This window comes from Diadema setosum, chromosome 3 (genome assembly GCF_964275005.1).
Source record: "Diadema setosum chromosome 3, eeDiaSeto1, whole genome shotgun sequence".
NCBI classification, from domain to species: Eukaryota; Metazoa; Echinodermata; class Echinoidea; order Diadematoida; family Diadematidae; genus Diadema; species Diadema setosum.
Window position 1 is genome coordinate 18,513,502 of NC_092687.1, and position 19,034 is coordinate 18,532,535.

The 19,034-nt window shown below is 39.1% G+C and overlaps 1 protein-coding gene across 1 annotated transcript in view; it reads right to left on the reverse strand.

Moving 5' to 3' along the window:
• LOC140226544 (uncharacterized) overlaps positions 1–19,034 on the reverse strand; it is a 106,275-nt gene that overhangs the window by 48,971 nt on the left and 38,270 nt on the right. The window lies entirely within an intron of this gene.

Sequence of the window (19,034 nt, forward strand, 5' to 3'; positions counted from 1 at the left end):
GCAGTACAGGCTCAGTGACGTAACAATGAATCACAAACTTCCATGCGCTGTAACACATGGTTTGAGAACAAGGGAAAAATAATATCCTGGTTAGTCACCTTTGCGTAATCTGTCAAATGGTACACACTAATGTAATATAAAAATAGCGCGGAATGCTCGCATTGTTGGTGGTATAGTGTTTAAAAACCCAATATACTGCTATGAAAGTGAAAGATTCATTTCCATCAAAATTGATCACTGAAAAATGGACAGCCCTATCCTTTGCTATACAGTCCATATATCAAGTTAACTAGCTACAATGTACACCAGTCATACAAGCGACATAACAGTGCACTTTTATGCCCCCTTGTCACAGGCAAGAAAAGAAAATATGTAATATACAGCAAAGCTGATACAGAGCTATGATTCACCGCGGGTCACCCTATTAACACAAGGACCCGGTTCGGTAAAGATCATTATATTAATCAGTTCAGCTCAGATCATGTCAAACCTATCATAGAGGGCACTATACAAAATATTTACTGTACTACTGTAATTTCTTTGGATTGTCTTATCATGGACCTAGTATTAGGTCCATGGTCTTATCATCATTGCATTGTAGGCCTATATATTATATAAAAATATATGATTATATATGGTTTTATAGGTATATTTTCACACAACAAACATTTGAAGGGTTTGGTCGCAAAGAGGAGGAATTCCGTCTGTGTTGATTTGAGATGACTGCGATCAAAGCTGCTAAAAACAGAGAAAATTAATTAGTTACAATAATGTAGGAATCACAACTTCGAGAATATTTGAAGTGGGTATCACTGGACATTTTGTTTTGCTCTATCTAATGATGAACTTGCTTTGAAATCCAAAAAATATGGCTTAACCCGTTTGGCAAGTAAACTCTTCATCGTTAATGTATATCTATATGAGACATTTGATTTTTCTATTTCCCTTTCGCTCCCTCTGAAAGCCAGCATTTTCCTAGGAAAGCAAAAACAAACAAACAAACAAACAACGATATGCCTATCACTGTCGTTGTAGTCGCATTCAGTTACTTCCGGATGGGTGACTTCTGAGTCACTTTTCGAAGCGAGGCTACTAGAGCTATCGATCGATATTCAAACCCGCTAAATTATATTAGTTTAAATCACACTGCGATCGATACATTTAATGAGGCAATATGCATATCAGGCATATTCTCAACTTACAGACCCTTCAAGTTGCATTTCTACGAAGACCTTGATTCCTGTCCCATATTATCATGATGAAAACAAAACAAGACAAAACAAAAGAAAAACCAGGGAGTGAATTGGATGTATAGAGGAGCGAGCGACTTTGTGTAGTCATTAATCAGTTAAACGTTTAAATGTGAAATAGAGTGAAAGTGATTGGACGAACCTATCGGGCCTATTTTTTTTTTTTTTTTTTTTTTTTTTTTGCCTTCATGAAATATTTGCGGATGTCATCAACTTAATGAACCATTCTAAATTTCAGGAAACGTTAGAGGAATTCAATTTATGAAACAAAGTCTCTCAGCTACAGTAGAGACATTGGGCAAATATTCGTCATCTGAATCAGATGTGATACTTATTGCCAACTCATTTCATTATCCTCACAGTAAGAGCCTGGTACTTAAGGCTAATGTATCCAGGGCCGTTTTGACAAGCTATGAGCGAAAGCGAAACTAAACGCCACGTCGCCACCCTTACACACTATGTAGAACTACATAAAACTACATAGCAAATCATCCATTAAGTGTCTATCAAAATGTATTTTATGCTGGTCCTAACGAGGAGTTCAAGTTCAACGAACTTTGAGTCTGTGCAAACTCAGTACTTTTGTATGATAACTCTCACTGGATGTGGTACAGTAGTATAAAGGAAAAGGGTGGCAATATAACACAAGCACACCGCGTATCACGAAGAGGCGCACAGCAAAAAGTATTGGTGTGATTCTTACTCAAAAGGCAGCAAGAAATGTTCTAACTTTGCAAATTCATTGTTTTCTTCTCGGTACACGCCCTCTACTGATGGAGACGCTATAGAACGCTATTCTTCATCACACTTCGTCTGCACGTAACTTGTCCTGAAGTGAGAGGAAAGCACGTATCAAAATGTTGGCTCACACGACATCCGGATTTGGCCGTGAAGAAACGAACAAAACTCTCCATCCGCCCCCCCCCCCCCCCCCTCATTTCTTTACGATATCATAGCCGTTGTCGCCTTGCTGTCAGAATAAAATAACATAATGTGAACTTAAACAGGCTGTTCACATTGGGAAAAAAATCGAAAAGGTATGAACTCACGAAACTTAAAGGTATTGTTCACCATTGGGAGCAATGATTTAAAAACGCTCGATCGAGTTATCACATTTTAATGCATAATCCATGTGTAATGCCAGGTGTATCACAAAACATCCTACCATATAAAAATTTTGCAATAAAGCGTATAATATACGGAGATATCACTATCATTCTCAATAAACTGTAACTGGACGGTTTATTATAGAAACAATTTTGATTATAACTATTGTTCACATTTTTAATACTTCAAATAGATTATACTGATTAGCAATTTTACATTGGTTATTTCTATCCCTAACTCACATTTTAGAACTATTTTGAAGCACTAAAAGCTGAATGTTTGTTTCTTCTGCAAATGATAAATAATGCCTTTAACTAACAGGTGGTAGTTATAAGGTGACGAAGGCGGCTATGTGTATGTGAGGGGGTGGGGTGAGGTGGTGGTGGGGATGGGGGAGGATGCGGGATGAGGTGAGGAGGAGGAAGAGGAGGGCACCATTTTGACCCATTCTAAAAAAAAAAAAAGAAGAAGTAAGGACCCTTGGCATTGATCTTTGCAGGGGACCTTGCCCCTTGTGCAGCTGCGAGGTACGATCCCTCTGTTATGCGCAGCACACCATTATATCCGCAAGAAGTTAAACCTTCCGTAATGTTTAATGAAGACTAGCAATATGGCAGGTAACAGGTTCACAAAGGCATGGAGCGTATTCTTAGAAGGGTTTGATTGCATAACGAGCTATATGCAGTGGCTTAAAATAGACTACCTTCTTAGAACTCCATGAACATGGTGCCCACACATTATGTGCATTGACAGTGTGTCTGGCTGTTTGTGTTTATTACGTTTGCAATGTTTCTGTGCTAGGAATGTGTATGGTGTGTGTGTGTGTGGGTATTTGAGTGCGGATGGGTGTAATGGATGTATGTAAAAGTAGTAGGCCTATGTTCGTGTATTCAAATTACCGGAACTATGTGAGAGAAAGATAGAGTTGACTTGGTAATGTCATACACTGCACGTGCTGCATGTAACTTAAGCTTCATTATCATGTTGTGTGTTGTGATGTATTGAAAGGTAATACGTTAGCGTATTCATATTGCCGGAACTACAATTCAAAGTAATAAAAAAAAAACCAAACGAACAACAATAGAGTGGCTTGGCAACGCCCTACATTCATACTGCATGTAACCTCAGCTATATCTGTGTATTCTGTATGTAAAGGAAGTAGATGTTCGTGTATTCAAATCGCCGAAACTAAGTGGAAAAAAGGGACAAATCATTGTGGCTTAATGTCAATATACTATGTCCACTGCATGTAACCTATAATGAAACATTCCACTGCATTACGAAAGTGGTGTGACTACTCCTCACATTAAAGGGATAGTATAGTAATGGTTGAGATGAGAATTCAGCGTTCACCTTTTTTTTTTCTTTTTCTGCGCGAGATACATTATATACTTAGAAACCACTTTATGAAATATGAATGAGTATCTTATTCTAAGAGGAAATCAATGTTATTTTTGATGAAGTGGTTGAGATATCCAAAAACAAAGTAAAATAAAGCGATCCTAATATCTCGGCCATTTCAAAACCAATTTTCTTCAAATAAACCTTGAATTCCTCTCAGAATTATATACTCTTTTATATTTTATAAGAGGTTTTTCATTATCTCAGAAAAATTATTATAAAAACGTTGGAAACCTGAAGCCCCATCCCTTTAATGGCAATGTCCTATGTCTACTGCATGTACTGTTACCTAATGAATCATTCGGGTCCACTACGAAAGGGGCGTGACTACTCCGCACATAGATCCCACAGTCGCCTTAAAGGGGATGGCGAGTAACTGATAAGTGGGAATCAGTGGGAATGCTGGGGGATGATTGTTCCAATCCTTGTGGGATTCATTTAAGAGTACATTATATATCTATTATTGTGTGAAAATTATTTGCTTCAGAATGGTCTCATATTCAAGTAATGTGCAGTTAAATGTTTCCAGGTTAGCATGCCTGTACAGTGACGGAGCGATCGTTAATGGGAAACTGCACATTACTTGAATATGAGACCATTCTGAAGCAAGTAATTTTCACACAATAATAGATATATAATGTACTCTTAAATGAATCCCACAAGGATTGGAACAATCATCCCCCAGCATTCCCACTGATTCCCACTGATCAGTTACTAGCCATCCGAATACTCTATTCACAGATAGAGTTGATTTCCGCGTGAAAACTAGAGGTAAACGAACACAACAGGGAAAATGTCATTAAAATTGGACTTATGAATTTGGTATTTAATAGTTCATATAAGGGAAAAAAAAAGTTCGGTGACCAATACACATGGTTCACAGCGCAAACTGATAGCATTAGTTTGTGCGTCGAAATATCACTGCATGGGAACACTCCCGTTCAAAATTTTGCATCCTTTGAAATGTTATTCGTTGTAGTTGCGAAAACTCTCACTGTTTTAGCAAGAACGTTGATGCATACTGTGTAATTTCTCCTTTCTTATTTTTTAACGAAATTAAAAAAAAATAGCCAATATCATTACTGTGCAAACTGATCACTGAATCCGCTAATGACAGTGATGAGGAAGACTGAACCTTTAGATAATGATAAAAATAATGGTAATCATAACTACGATAACAATGATGCTTACTGCTAATAATAATGATGATGATTAAGATGATATTAATATCATTAATAGTAATGATAACAATAATAATAACAACAACAACAATAGTAATCTAAATAACGATAATAGTGGTCTCTTGTAAATGAAATTCAATGTCTTAAAACAAGAATCAAAATAACAAAGACCAAGAACAAGTAACGGCGTATACTTGTTTTGTTTGTAGGCAGCTTTAAACAATCAATATAATTATTGTGATAAGAAAACTTGGGGTTTATGAATCAGTTTAATTGCAAAGTAATCTATAAGCATTCTACTTTTACCCTATTCGGCATTATTGTAGGCTACCAGTCTCGAGGGAGAACTTTCGCACGTACACACCTCTCCATCACATTTCTTGACTGAAAACAGAAGCAACAGCGACGGAGGTTGCAATTCGACCTTTGCAGCGGATCGTTCATTGCTCTGATGTGAGCAACCTGTCAAACTGCGCACAATCGGCTGGAATGACCCCGCAACTGCGCGCCACTTAATTTGGCGGATCAAATTGATCGTATCGATTTTGGTTTCGGGCTAGCCTTCCACTCAGACTCATCTTCTTCTTTTTTTTTTAATCATCGTATCATTGCATTACGTGGGTTTTAATAAATATCGGAGGAGATGTCACAGTGTTGAAAAAAGAAAAGCCGACTGCAAAGAACAATAGGCAATTAAGAATTGGCCCTTTGCAAGCAACGGATTCACCTGTTTTCCGAATACAGAATGAATGTCTAGCACAATCTCATACGTTGACATCAGGGATTGGGACATTCTTGCATAGCAAGACCTGTCCAATGTTGTGTGAGAACATCTCATTCGCCCTGATTACGTCAAATATGACGGGGGAACTTACAAAACACCAAAGTAGCACTTGGGGGAAAAGCGACGTATAGCGCAAAGAGGTAAATTCTCAGTACTTTACCTACGTTAAGAATTCTGTAAACACAGCAAGGGGTAAAAATGAAGAGAGAGAGAGAGAAAAGAAAAAAAGAAAAAACTTGAAATATTTCGTAGCGTCCAAGCCAACAAGTAGGCCTACTTGCAACGTAAAGCACAACTTTCGTAGAGAGTGCATAATGTATCAATCTCTCTCTCTCTCTCTCAAAAAAAAAAAAAAGTCACTGATTTGAAAACTAAAGCTAACGCAGAAAGCATGGAACAAAATTATCATTGTTTACTTCTTGTACGTCCACTTAGAAACTCTCGATAAACGAGGCACAGAGCAAAAGGACTTAACAAGAGGCAGATACTTTAATTCGATTAAATTTCACTTCTCACTTCTCTACACGCATTAGCCTTGATAATGGGCCAACGAAAAGCACGACCTCTACGGCGGCGGTTACACGACTACATTAAAAAGATGTATTACTCTTTCGTTTATCTAACTACCCATCCATCTATTCGTGCATCTCTCATTTCATATCGTAAATCAGGGGCTGCAGAAGTAGACCATGTCCGCGATCTTGTACTTCAAAGTAATAAATGAATGAAATAAAAATCAGGTAAAGCTACGTGACAGTAGCAGGCCATTCGATCGTTATGTAGAAATACCTCAACTACAACAGAAGCAGGCACTAATACATATGACATTAGTAAAAACAATCTGTCCATCGGATAGGACATGAAAATGGAAGTCCCATGCGTGTGAGTTAGCCACGACGCACGCACGTACAAAATCACACTTCATTCATTCATCGCGAAGAGCATGGTGCTAACCCGGGTGAAGTGTCCACCCGGGGTGTCCACCTACAGTTCACCCGTATAAGAAAACCGACCGAAGGACGCCGACCTCTCGTGGTTACCCCCGAGGTGACGAGCAATAGTCAGCAAACGGTATCAACCAGGCACACTGTGCCATGAGCTTGAATGAATGAATGAATGAATGAATGAATGAATGAATGAATGAATGAATGAATGAATGAATGAATGAATGAATGAATGAATGAATGAATGAATGAATGAATGAATGAATAAATGAATGACTGAATGAATGAATGAATGAATGAATGAATGAATGAATGAAATGAAATGAATGTTTTAACATTGGTAGAACACTTCTGGGCTAACATAAGACACAAAGATAGTCACAATATTACTGAGTGGCGTAACAATACAGGGACAGCTGCAGGACGTGTAAATCTACTATCGATGGGCTTCGGCTGAGAACAGCCTTGGGATGCAGGCCTATCTGTTTGTGGTTGTGTCAAGGGTCAATGTCAAGGGTCACCCCTTTCCGGTCTTGAGGCGTACTGTGGAAAGCCAAGGGTTTTACGGTGATTTGTCTTCTTTCTTTTGTCTTTTTTTTTTTAAAGAGTTTTCATGTACCTAGCAAGACAGCCAGTTTGCAAAGCAACTCATGGATCAGGCGATATTTTCGTGTAGTATAATAATGGTCATACCGTGTTTACGACTTGATCATGCTGAACACAACAGACACATCCGCGTCCTCATCAAGAACATGCATCCGAAATGAATATGGCTCGTTGAAACTATGAAGTGTCTTTTGAGGGCTCTTGAAAAAAAGATATCATACTCGAGTGGGTACCCACTCCAGCCTGTGATTCTGCCCATCAATGGTGGCCTTTGTTCCCTGTCTTACTTGTAAACATATTTTGACCAAGATATCCAACAAACTTACATTGTTGGCAATGATATAGTACGTACATTATTAGTCGTTCAACATTCATAGCAAATACACGCGATCTCTAAAACAATTGAAGCCGCACTCGGCTTTCACTTTCAATGCTATTCCATGCTGTATTTAACCCTTTCTGTACTACGAACTTCGGACAGTGCGTACAACGCTGTGGGATTTTCTGTGCCAAACGGCATTCAAAGCACACAGCGGGTTAACAGGGGAGCACACACAACGTTTGGCCATAAAACAACTGGAACGAGAGACTAACTCTATAAAGGAGTAAAGAGCGCCCGCCCGCCACGTGCTGCTCGCCTCCCACTCTTTCCCAATTAAGGTCACCGCGCGTGCCACCTTTGCCCCGAGGTCATAGTGTCGCGTGCCCGCTTGTCAGTCGCGGCGAAGAGAGCCTTTGTCAACGAGCGTCGATGGGGGTGGGCGCGTTCAAAACAAAAGATTGGAGTTAAGAGTGGAGGGGCGATAATATTTTGTCTGCCACTACAAACCTTTAAGTGGTCGTCTGCGCGATCAAGTATGATGGGCTGAGAGGTGGCAGCCATTTTGTTTTGTGCCTCCATTCTGTGTAGTGTAAACCACTATACCTTCCTACGCTGTCTCACCGGCTGTCTACAGATTCGCGAGAAACCAGTTCAACATTATCTTTTAGGGAATTAATGCGTATCAGAATTGACTATCTAAACATCATTCTTAAAAGGGGAAATTTCAAATGTGAGGAATTACTTCGAGAAGATTGACTCATTCCGACAAGCCAAAAATGCTGGTTTGAAAGTGGGGTGGTCACAATGTAGGCTATGCGTCATACACTGGCTAGAATGAATGAATGTTCATTTTAGTGGTTCATTCGTCTCTTTGTGACTGTTCTGGTATTTGCAGAAAGGAATATAAGCCATTGTTCTAAAACCACTCTTGAATTGTCTCAAACATCATTTTCGCCTCGAAACAGCAACTCATTTGGGAAACATGAATAGAATAACCAAGAGGGAGGGGAGGAATAGAAAACACTACAGAAACCTACAAGAAGGTGGAACAACCAGATACAGGTAGGTGGGGTGTGTGTGTGTGGGGGGGGGGGGGTCCAGGATGGATGCAGAGATAGAAAGATAAAATTGGAGTATAGACATGCATACAGTAGGCAGATATTACGTAGATAGACAGACGGACAGATAGATAGGTAGACAGATAGGTAGAGAGATAGATAGATAAATAGATAGATAGATAGATAGATATATAGATATAGAAATATAGATAGATAGATACATAGATAGATAGATAGATAGATAGATAGATAGATAGATAGATAGATAGATAATTATATATAATAGAGAGGGAGACAAAAAAAAAAAGAGAGAGAAATATGAGAAAACAAAACGTAAAACCGCAACAATTTCTACATTTACAATCGTATTCTGTCTGGCAAAAAGAACAGGGTATGGCAACGTGTATATGTCTGTGTATTGCCGTTTTGATGTTATTTTTTTTTCACCATCACTGATCACGAAAATCTCATCTCACGCAATGTCAGACCCTGGGCTGAACTACAGATGCGGGGGAACAAGGTCGTGAAGAGATAAAACCCTAAAAATGTAAAACAGTTGTTTCATGATTACACGGCCAGGAAGCTTGCACATCATTTTTGGGCGTGCCACACATGTCTGCCTAGAGAATTGTCGATTGGGGAAAAAAAGAAAGAAATAAAGCAACAAAAAAAAAATCTTTATTCACTTCATCAAAATATAACAGCCGCTCGCTAAACATGCGTGCTGTCTGGCCTTCCGAACACAGACAAAGACGTGAAAGAGTTTCTAAATGAATATGCAACTCTTCAATCACAGTGTTTGGGGGAAGGGGGGGGGGGAAGGGGGTGGGGACTCACGTGACCCGCCCATTGCAAAGTCTTTCTTTGATCGCACAGCTCACCACGCATTGAGCGTTGTTGAGCAAACTAATCACGAACAAGCCATCCTCAGCTCACTCTCTTATCTGGCGAACAGTGGGGAAACATTGAATGTAATCGACACGTATTGGTTGCCATGGCAACACTACATAGCAGACGGAAGGCGGTAGACACATAGCGATGGCAACTACTGAGGACACTTATCTATTCTATACGTGTATATTAGCCAGGGTATCACATAACAAAACACTCAAGGACCTTAAAGGTACTAGCCCACATTTGCAAACCCACGAAAATCAAAACTGCATAAAACAGGTCCAATATGACTTCAAGTACAAGTTATAACACTAACATACCTCACCTGCCGCTCTTTGTCTATACCATTCGATAAAAGAGAGAAAATCATCGTTTTAAAATCAATTTTCAAACCGGGTCAACCCGACCCAAAATCGAATTACGAGCGCGGGCTATAGCTACGTACATTGTACATGTAACACGTACGTGGACCGGAGCTAGCGAGCGTTATACGCATGCATACGGATTACGGTGCATTTTCATTTATTTTTATGAAAGTAATGGACTAATTGGAACGAAATTTTGCACAGGTGTTACTGCAATCATACCCAAACTCCATGCTAACTATGAGACCAATTGCTGCAGGTTTACAAATGTGGGCTAATACCTTTAAAGGCATTCATCCTCGCCTCAGTTATTTCATAACAACAAAGAAAAGAACTAACCCAAAATAAAAAAAAAAGGAATAGATTAACGAAACGCAGATGATATGCTGGCACAGATGAACGGGTAGATATACCAAAGGGCACAGGAACAAATCTATCATCCATTTCTTCGTAATGAAAATTTAACAAAATTTACAATGTACAGTAACACAATTCACAGTTACAAGCTACGCGTCTCTTGTGAATTCCTCTTTTCCGGCATATACAGTTAAAGAATAAAATTGTAGTTGCTTACTTGTTCATTTATCGAAATACAAAGTTGATATTACTATAATTGCACACTATGCACTGTTAAAGCTTGTGTGATTCGAAATTCCTTAGAAAATTCTGTACTCATGTAAGCATTATGTATATTTAGGAAGAAAGATTTGCGGTGACACCATGTGTATGTAGTCCTTAACCGGATCGTAGTTTGGAAGAAGAGCTTAGAAAGAGGAGAAACGAAGAGGGAAGCGACATATGGGGGTTGTGAGGAGGGCAAAAAGTGAAGAGTGGGAGACAGTAATGGGCTGGAAGTTGAAGTTGCACTAGTGGAGACAGTAGAGAAAGGAACACAGAGAGTGGTAAGGAAGAATAGTGTGAGAATCAGGTAAGATGTTCGGACATCGTTAGAAGGGGAAAGATGAAATAGAAGGGAAGAGGAAGAGGAAGGAGTTGAATGTTGGAGAATCATGGAGATAGGGGAGAGCAGTGAAGATTCATGAAACCAAGAGGAGAACGAAGTCGGCGAACAGTGTGGCTATGGAATGCGAATGAATGGAGAAAGGACGATTAACAGAAATAAGGAGGGGTAAGTAGAGGAGAGGTGAAAATATGCGGAGAGAAGGGAGAGAGAGAGAGGGGGGGGGCAATGAAAAGAAGAAGAAAAGAACAATATACAATTATGTATATTGCTGTGAATTACTTTATATGGAAATAGAATTATTTGAATTTGAAGAATTTGAAATGACTCATTTCCCCTGATTTTCGCTGATCAAAATTCACCCGCACACGATGTCTCAGACATGCCCTATAATGCGACAAAGAATTTAACACGATTGTCTCGAAGAAAACACATTTTTCATACCACCGATGCGGCAATGTATGAGGTTATCATACAGACCCCTGGGCAGTGCGACCTAAAGTTTACTATACTCTGAGCGTGGGTTCACCTCATTACCGTCTGTAATCAAACAAAGGTATACAGGAGTCTTGACTCACTGTTTCCTGTTAATCTAACCTCTATACTTGCAAGAGACACAATTTGGCCCTAAAGGTGTCATTATACATAATCTTTATCCTGCTACGCCAACAAAGAACAAGCGTTCAATATTCAAGAGGATGCATGCGCAATGGCAGGCACCCCAGTCAATGGGGGAAAACAAAACAAAACAAAACAAACGACAAGGGTCATGCTGAAATTGCAAAGTTCACCACCCCTCCAATTAAAAAAAGATCATCATCATCAACAACAACAACAACAACAACATACACACGCACATATTATACAATAAAACAACAACATACATTAAAACACGCCTATACTATATACCAACGCACCCTGTGTTTCTGGAGCATCGACAAAGTGTCAGAAATGACTCCCTGAAAAGTCTTTCGACAGCCTCTATGTTGAGCAACAATAGATTTAGACGAATGAGATTTCAGGCGATTTCTGTCTATATAGGCCTTACTCTTTCGCCCTTGTACTCTAACATGTGGGCAGACAACCTTATGGTTATGTTTTTTTTTTTCTGGTAGCTTGACCGCATGAACGTCTTGTCAAAAACTCCGGGTGAAATATTACCCCTTGATTCGTTAGAGCAACCCGATACTTTCTACCTTGTCAAATTCATATTCACAGCGAGTAACTGATATTCTGGTGTCATGCACGCCCAATATCACTCGTGACCCAAACGCGGGGACACGGTTGAATATATTATAGACGCCAAAGAGTTTCAGCAGAACCTCATTGGTAGACTAAAAGCCTTCCCGACGAAAAGTTGGCCCGTGATAATACGATATCGTGTCGACAGCACGCTCAGTGAAAGCAAGCTATTCCAACAATAGCATTTGTTACCACGCATAAGAATGATACACTTGGGCTTACTCATGTTACACCTATACCGTTCAATGTAACTCAGATTGTGCATTATCCCAATGGACTATGAATGCTGATGTCATCCAATGGGAAAGTTATCTTTATAGCATTGTAAATTGATATTATACCTATGGATTGTGAAGTCATGAGATATTCATAAACGAAAGCATTCACTTCTAACTACTACTACTACTACTACTACTACTACTACTACTACTACTACTACTACTACTACTACTTCTACTAGGAATACTACTACTATTACTACTATTGCTGCAGTGACGGACCCAGGAGGAGCGCACAGGGCGCGCAACCCCCCATTATTTTTTGAAACAAAAGAAATAAAAAGAAAAATGGGGTGGGGTGCGTGAGCCCCCTTTAATTTTGTAAAGGCGCCCTCTTTACGGAATTCCTGGATCCGCCCCTGTACTGCTACTAATGCTACTACTACCACTATACTTCTACTGCTACTGCAGATACTACTTTTCTTTTGCGTTCTTACTTCTCATGGGATCGATGAACCTCATCAATGCAAGCACTGCTCATATTCAGAGTAATTATCCAGGCATCAACTGACTGGCATATATGGCGATTTCGTCTCATATTTTCTTTTTCTATTGACCGATTCGGGTTCGTTGAGGGCAGCAGACATCTTATGGCACTGGGCGCAGCCATGAGCTCAAATTGCGGTGTCTCAGCCGACCCCCCCTGCTCTCCCCCACCCCACGGGCAACATGTTTATCGCGCACTTGTAACAAAGGTTCGCGCACTAAGCAAGCATTCGCGCACTCAGTACGAGACGCCCATTGGCCAAAACAACCATGCATCAGTTTTTCATTCTGCGCGCGTGAGAGGGGTGGGGAGAGAGAAGGGGGGGTCGGCTGAGACACCGCAGTAATGGCGCTGCCCATGCCAAAAATTTTAGCGCGTCACAGAATCGGTCAATAGTCACAATATTGATTCGAAGGGGGACTTTGGTGGGTCGAAACGCCGTGTCCACGGATGTGCGCACCAGATAGGATTCGAACCAGTGACCTGTTGTTTATGTGCCCAGAGCCTTATCAACAGGCACTGTCACTATAGATGGATCTCTTTGTAAGATGATAAAGTATTTTAGTCTTTGAATGCATCGCTTTTCGTTCCTTTGATCCATAAAATGCCAATCCAGTGTGCTATTCTATGAAAGCTGAATCGAAGTGGATTTGATTTGACGACTAGTAAATCATTGTACCTTCGAATCTGCCACTCTCAATGGCTTCTATTACTGTGCTGGAGTTCTCATCATACTTGTAATCACAAGTATATATTCATTCAAACATATTGATAATACATGTATATGCTATCATAATTATCATTACATCTATTACACCTATATTGGTACACATGTATAAGCATTATCATTATTACCATATACTATCATATTTCTTATCATCTTAGCGCAGATAGAGCGTGTGCTCACTTAATTATCATTGTCTTCCAGGTAGCTCGATCTTCCGCCTGCAGACCGTGCATGACATCGGGTCGCAGCGGGAGAAACCGAGCGTATTATACCGTGCGAGCCCTGTCTGTCTGTCTGTCTGTCTGTTCGTCTCATACTGGCAGTCTGCGAATTGGTTCTTTGTTTACGACCAATCTCCCAGAACGAGGATTGGGAGGGGGGGGGGGGGGGGAGGCAGACAGAATGGGAGGTAGAGAGACAAACCGACCGACAGACAGACAGAATGGACATAAGAGAAATGGTGGGGATAGTGGGAAAGCGGGGGGGGGGGGAGGGGAGGGAGAAGAAGGTTGGGTAAGATTGGACCGTAAGATAGATGGTGAAGGAAAAGGGATTGAGTGAGAGGCTGTGGGAAAAAGAGAGAAAGAAAGAGAGAGAGGGAGAGAGATAGAGAAGGGGCAGAGGAAGAGAAAATATTGCAATACAGCGATCGAAACTAAATGAGCGTCGTAAAAATCTCTGCCAAATTGTTGAGCTCGAAATGCTTTTGATTTCGATATAACCTTTCTTTGGTTTGTTGTTCAATTCGATGCCAATTTTTCATTCTTTAGTCGCCGGGTTGTTTTTAGCTTTTGTTGCCAAATTCAAAGCCATTTTTTTTTTTGTTGCACAAAAAAAAATAAAAGCATAAAAAAGTGAAATGTACACAGTCGTCCATAACCGAATATGCTTTGGAGGGAAACGTGAGACAGAATAATTTTCCAGTCCAGTGGGTAGAAACGTTGACAATGTGGTATATAACCACAAAAAAAAAAAAATCATTGGTATTATACTACAGAATATACAAAAAAGTACATGTATTGCAATTCTGTGATTATTAAGCACATCCTGAACTTACTAACCCCCTCTAACTTTATCCTTTCATCCCTTAAAGGGAGCACATTAATTCCATGTCCCAGCTTGCGATGGATTATACTTAGTATCATAACATACTGAAATATCATCATCCCCACATTATGAAATACATACTGTTTTATAGCCGGCTATTCAAACCATTCTCTTGATCATCCTTGTTCTGATTCCTGTTTAACAGCTTATAGGCATTAGGATACAGTCATGTTGCTGTGATTTTGTATTTGTGTTTTGTTTTATATTTTTGTTGTTGTTGTTGTTGTTGTTGCTGTTGTTGTTGTCTTGTCCTGTCTGTCCAATAACATCTCTCATGCTTTGAATTACTTTACTATTTTCCTTTTGTAACCTTTTGTGTGAGTTGTCCACAGTACAGTCCTACAAGCTCTTCTTTTGTTGTGGACCCCCTCAATTTTCTCCCCACCCCCCAAAAAAAGATCATTGTATTCAAGCTTAGTTCCAAACTATGTATACATGCTTTTGTAACGATGTCATAAACTGACTTATGAGAAAGGGATTGTAGCTACTAAACCATAAGACGGATAAGATTCTTTGGAATTCTTCATTGACAAATTCATCATCTTTATATCCAGTTTGCATAACCTGTGGCTGCGACTGAGCGGTGAGGCCTATAATCCCTTTTTATTGAAAACATGCAAAACATAACAATTCCAAAAGTTTCTATGTCTGATTCGATCTTACGATGTACATTTACACGCGTCATCGTCAAAAAAGGAATAGTGTATATATATATATATAAATATATATATATATATATATATATATATATATATATATATATATATATGAAGAATTTGTTTGCAAAAACCGATAAGTCCATATTTGCCAAATGGAGATATTTGCGATTAAAGGTCAAGAAAAATAAAGAGAATAATAAGAAAATTTTTGCTTCTTTTGACCATAACTTCAAAAATATACCTTTATATCTATAGTGACCAATATATCATTTAAAAGCTATTATTTTGTACTTTATGACAGAGACCGTACTTCAAAATCTTCAAAAATGGACTTATCGGTTTTTGCAAACAAACTCATCATATATATATATATATATATATATATATATATATATATATATATATAGCTTTAATGGTATGATATTGCGATATAATGCTGGCAGGTGGAGTCAAAATGAAGGGGGTATTCTTGCATCTCCTTCCTTTTTTTCGCCCTTTAACCCGTCGGGGTGCACTGGTACAGTGAGTGTTTCTCGGAACTTGTCTGCGACATGTTCTTCCGGCGTGCTCAGTCCACACACTCGCGCGGAACTCGCAATTAATGTGTCTATCGACAAGCACTATGTTTGTTTGCCTTGCGAACATTTTTTGAGCTGCTTTTCATCGAACATACCGCCGAGACATTACTCCCACGTGATAATGACGTCACAATATTCTATGCCACTCGAAGGCAGAGCCTTTTATGTCTCACATTTAGCTGTATACCGCGCGTACGGATCATCATTAACAACCACTTCATTGTACCGCGTATAATATCTACGAACATTTTTAATGACGAGGCACGCGTATACATTCCTGCTATAGTCTCGGCTCCATACCTTTGCAATTTCGCCTTATAAGGTGGACCAATAATAATTTTTAAAAAAATGTGGGGGGGGGGGGGGGAGATGAGACGAGAAAAGAAGGGGGTGGGGAGGTCAGTATAGTATCCAGCGACGATGAGTCTGTGTTCGTGTGTTTGTTTGTTTGTTTGTTTGTGTGTGTGTGTGTTTGTGTGCGTTTTTGTCTTCGGTTATATCAGGGAGGTGACCTCCCTGGTTATACCATGTAGCTTCTCCATGGTCAACATTAACCTTAACTGCCTATACCGAAGGAACGCGACAGGTTTTGTACACAGTGTATAGCCCTAATGAAAAATAATCTTTAAAGGACGGGTTAGGACAATCAACATCAATTATTTCTTGATTCCATAAGAAAGGACGTAAACGAAATTAGACGTATTTCAAAAGACATCTTAGACATGAAGTTTAGACATGGAGTCGAAAAGTGTTTAAGAGAGAGAGAGAAAGAGAGAGAAAAAAGGGGGGAACAGAAGGAAGGGGTAATCATAGTTAATTACGTCACGGTTAAAAGACCGCAACATCAAGTAATAATATGATGACATAAACGGGATGCTGGAGGAAGTCTGGAGACTAAAAAAACATTTAATATAAGATCCCAACTAATGTGAAAACCAATGATGATAATTAAGCAACATGAACACTCGGCAGTGACAGTGATAACGATCGCACCTTCAAAGGGATCACCTATTTACCATGGCAGACATGGAGTACATTGACGGAAAAAAAAAATCATTCTACATCGGCATTGAGGTCTTCCTTTGTTACGGCGATCAACGGCGTGGAGAAAGAAAAAAACAGAGAGAGAAAGACGCACAAATGAGACAAAAAGAAAGCTGAACTCATCAGCGCGTAAAATGCCGCCAGATGTTCGGACGGAATAATCTAGTTCAGCTCGTTCTCACTGCTCCGCTCCTTTAATTACACACTTACACACACACGCACAAGAAAGAAAGAAAGGAAGGAAGAAAAAAAAATCGTCGCTTTGTTCTGGTTGTGAGTAGAAAACCACATTGTCATGTTATTGTGTGAGGAAGTTTGGCAACAGGCAGATCAGCGGTGGACTTTGATAGCTTGCACTTTCACAGATTAATATCTCCAAAAAAATTCTGTCAATTAATGCGAGTAATAGTGCATTCAACATAATGATTGAGTGTATTATGGTGTTTCAGTTTTTCTTCTTGGCGTTGGCATTGAATTCTAAAGAGGTTCCTCTGATAACTTTTTTTTTTATTTGTGTGTTTTATTGATTTTCTTGATTACAAACAATACAGATTACACAATAATTATGAACATATGGAACAAAAATATAAATAACAATAAAAATAAGATCATCAATAAGACATAAAACGCAGTAACATTTTGATCAATACACAAATTATTGTGGTAGTCACCAGTATAACATCTTGCAGGTGCTACCCTAACAAATACAGTCTATGTTAAACCTTTACTGGGTTTTACAAATATGATAACTTTGTTTTGTGTTCTAAGGAGGGGTAGGGCAGGAAGATGAAAGAGAGTGAAACTCAAATATTGAATGTGTGAATTGAGTGAATACAGGTATATTAGTAGAACACATCAACAAAGTTTAAGGAAAATCGGAAAATTCATCTAAAAGTTATGACATTTCAATGTTTTGGTGCAGCCATCGCTAGATGAAAAGACTACAACACCTATCTGGCGTAATGTATGGAAAGCGATGTTAAGAAAATATAGAGAAAATATTTTCACTTTTCTAGCATAATGATGAAAGAGCACTTGACTTAGCTCTCTCAGAAAGTAGGAGGAATAATATTAATCTAAATGATGTCGATGGAATTTGCACTTTTGAGACTTTTTCAATTCTCTTAACATTTTGTACATATTATACGACGGTCGTGACGTCACGAAATGTGAATGAATTAACTCGGTGCGTTTCATTAGCAACCTGTTTGTACGCTACGTCAATGACAGTTTGAGACGCTGACTCTTAAACGCTTAAATGCAACCAGCTTCACCCTGCTGCGGATGTGGACGAGCTTAATACAGCCCATTCACAACGTCTAACGCAAAGCCCAATTTGAAGCAAGTAATAACCAACCTAAAAATGACTCAATGTTTCGATCTTTTCTTTTTCTTTATATCGTCGTTCTGCAGTGACGTCACCAACAGTTGTAGTCTACTCATCCACAAACGGTGGCAGCGCGACTTTAAGAATTCAAAACTTCTAAATGGATTATTCGATTTTGCTCAAGCTTCATTAATGTTTGTTTGTTCATTCGTTCGTATTTACTATGTGTTCTACTAATATCGCTGCAATCACATAATCCACGTATTTGGGGAAGTTTCCCTTTAAGACAAGCCAGCTTTCAATGCCATGTGCACACACTTTAATACACTAGACATTAATACCATTGTCATTACTATAAAATCATATTGGCCGTCTTCAATCTTTCGCTATAGGGTACTTATGTATACGATGACGTGCACTTACCTTAAAGGTCCAGTTTACCTTTGGGAGCAGTGATTTCAAAAATGTTCAAGATATCACATCTGATGTATATGTGTAGGTCTGTTGTATCATAAAACATCCTACATATGAAATATTTGCAATAAAACCTAAAACATAAGGAGATATCAGAGTTTTCCTCAATAAACCGTAACTGTATACGGTTTAGTCTGGAAACATTTTTATTATAACTATTGTTCACATTTTGTGCATTTAACAACACTTAACATCGATTACACGAATTCAAATTTTGACAGTGGTTGTTTCTATCCCT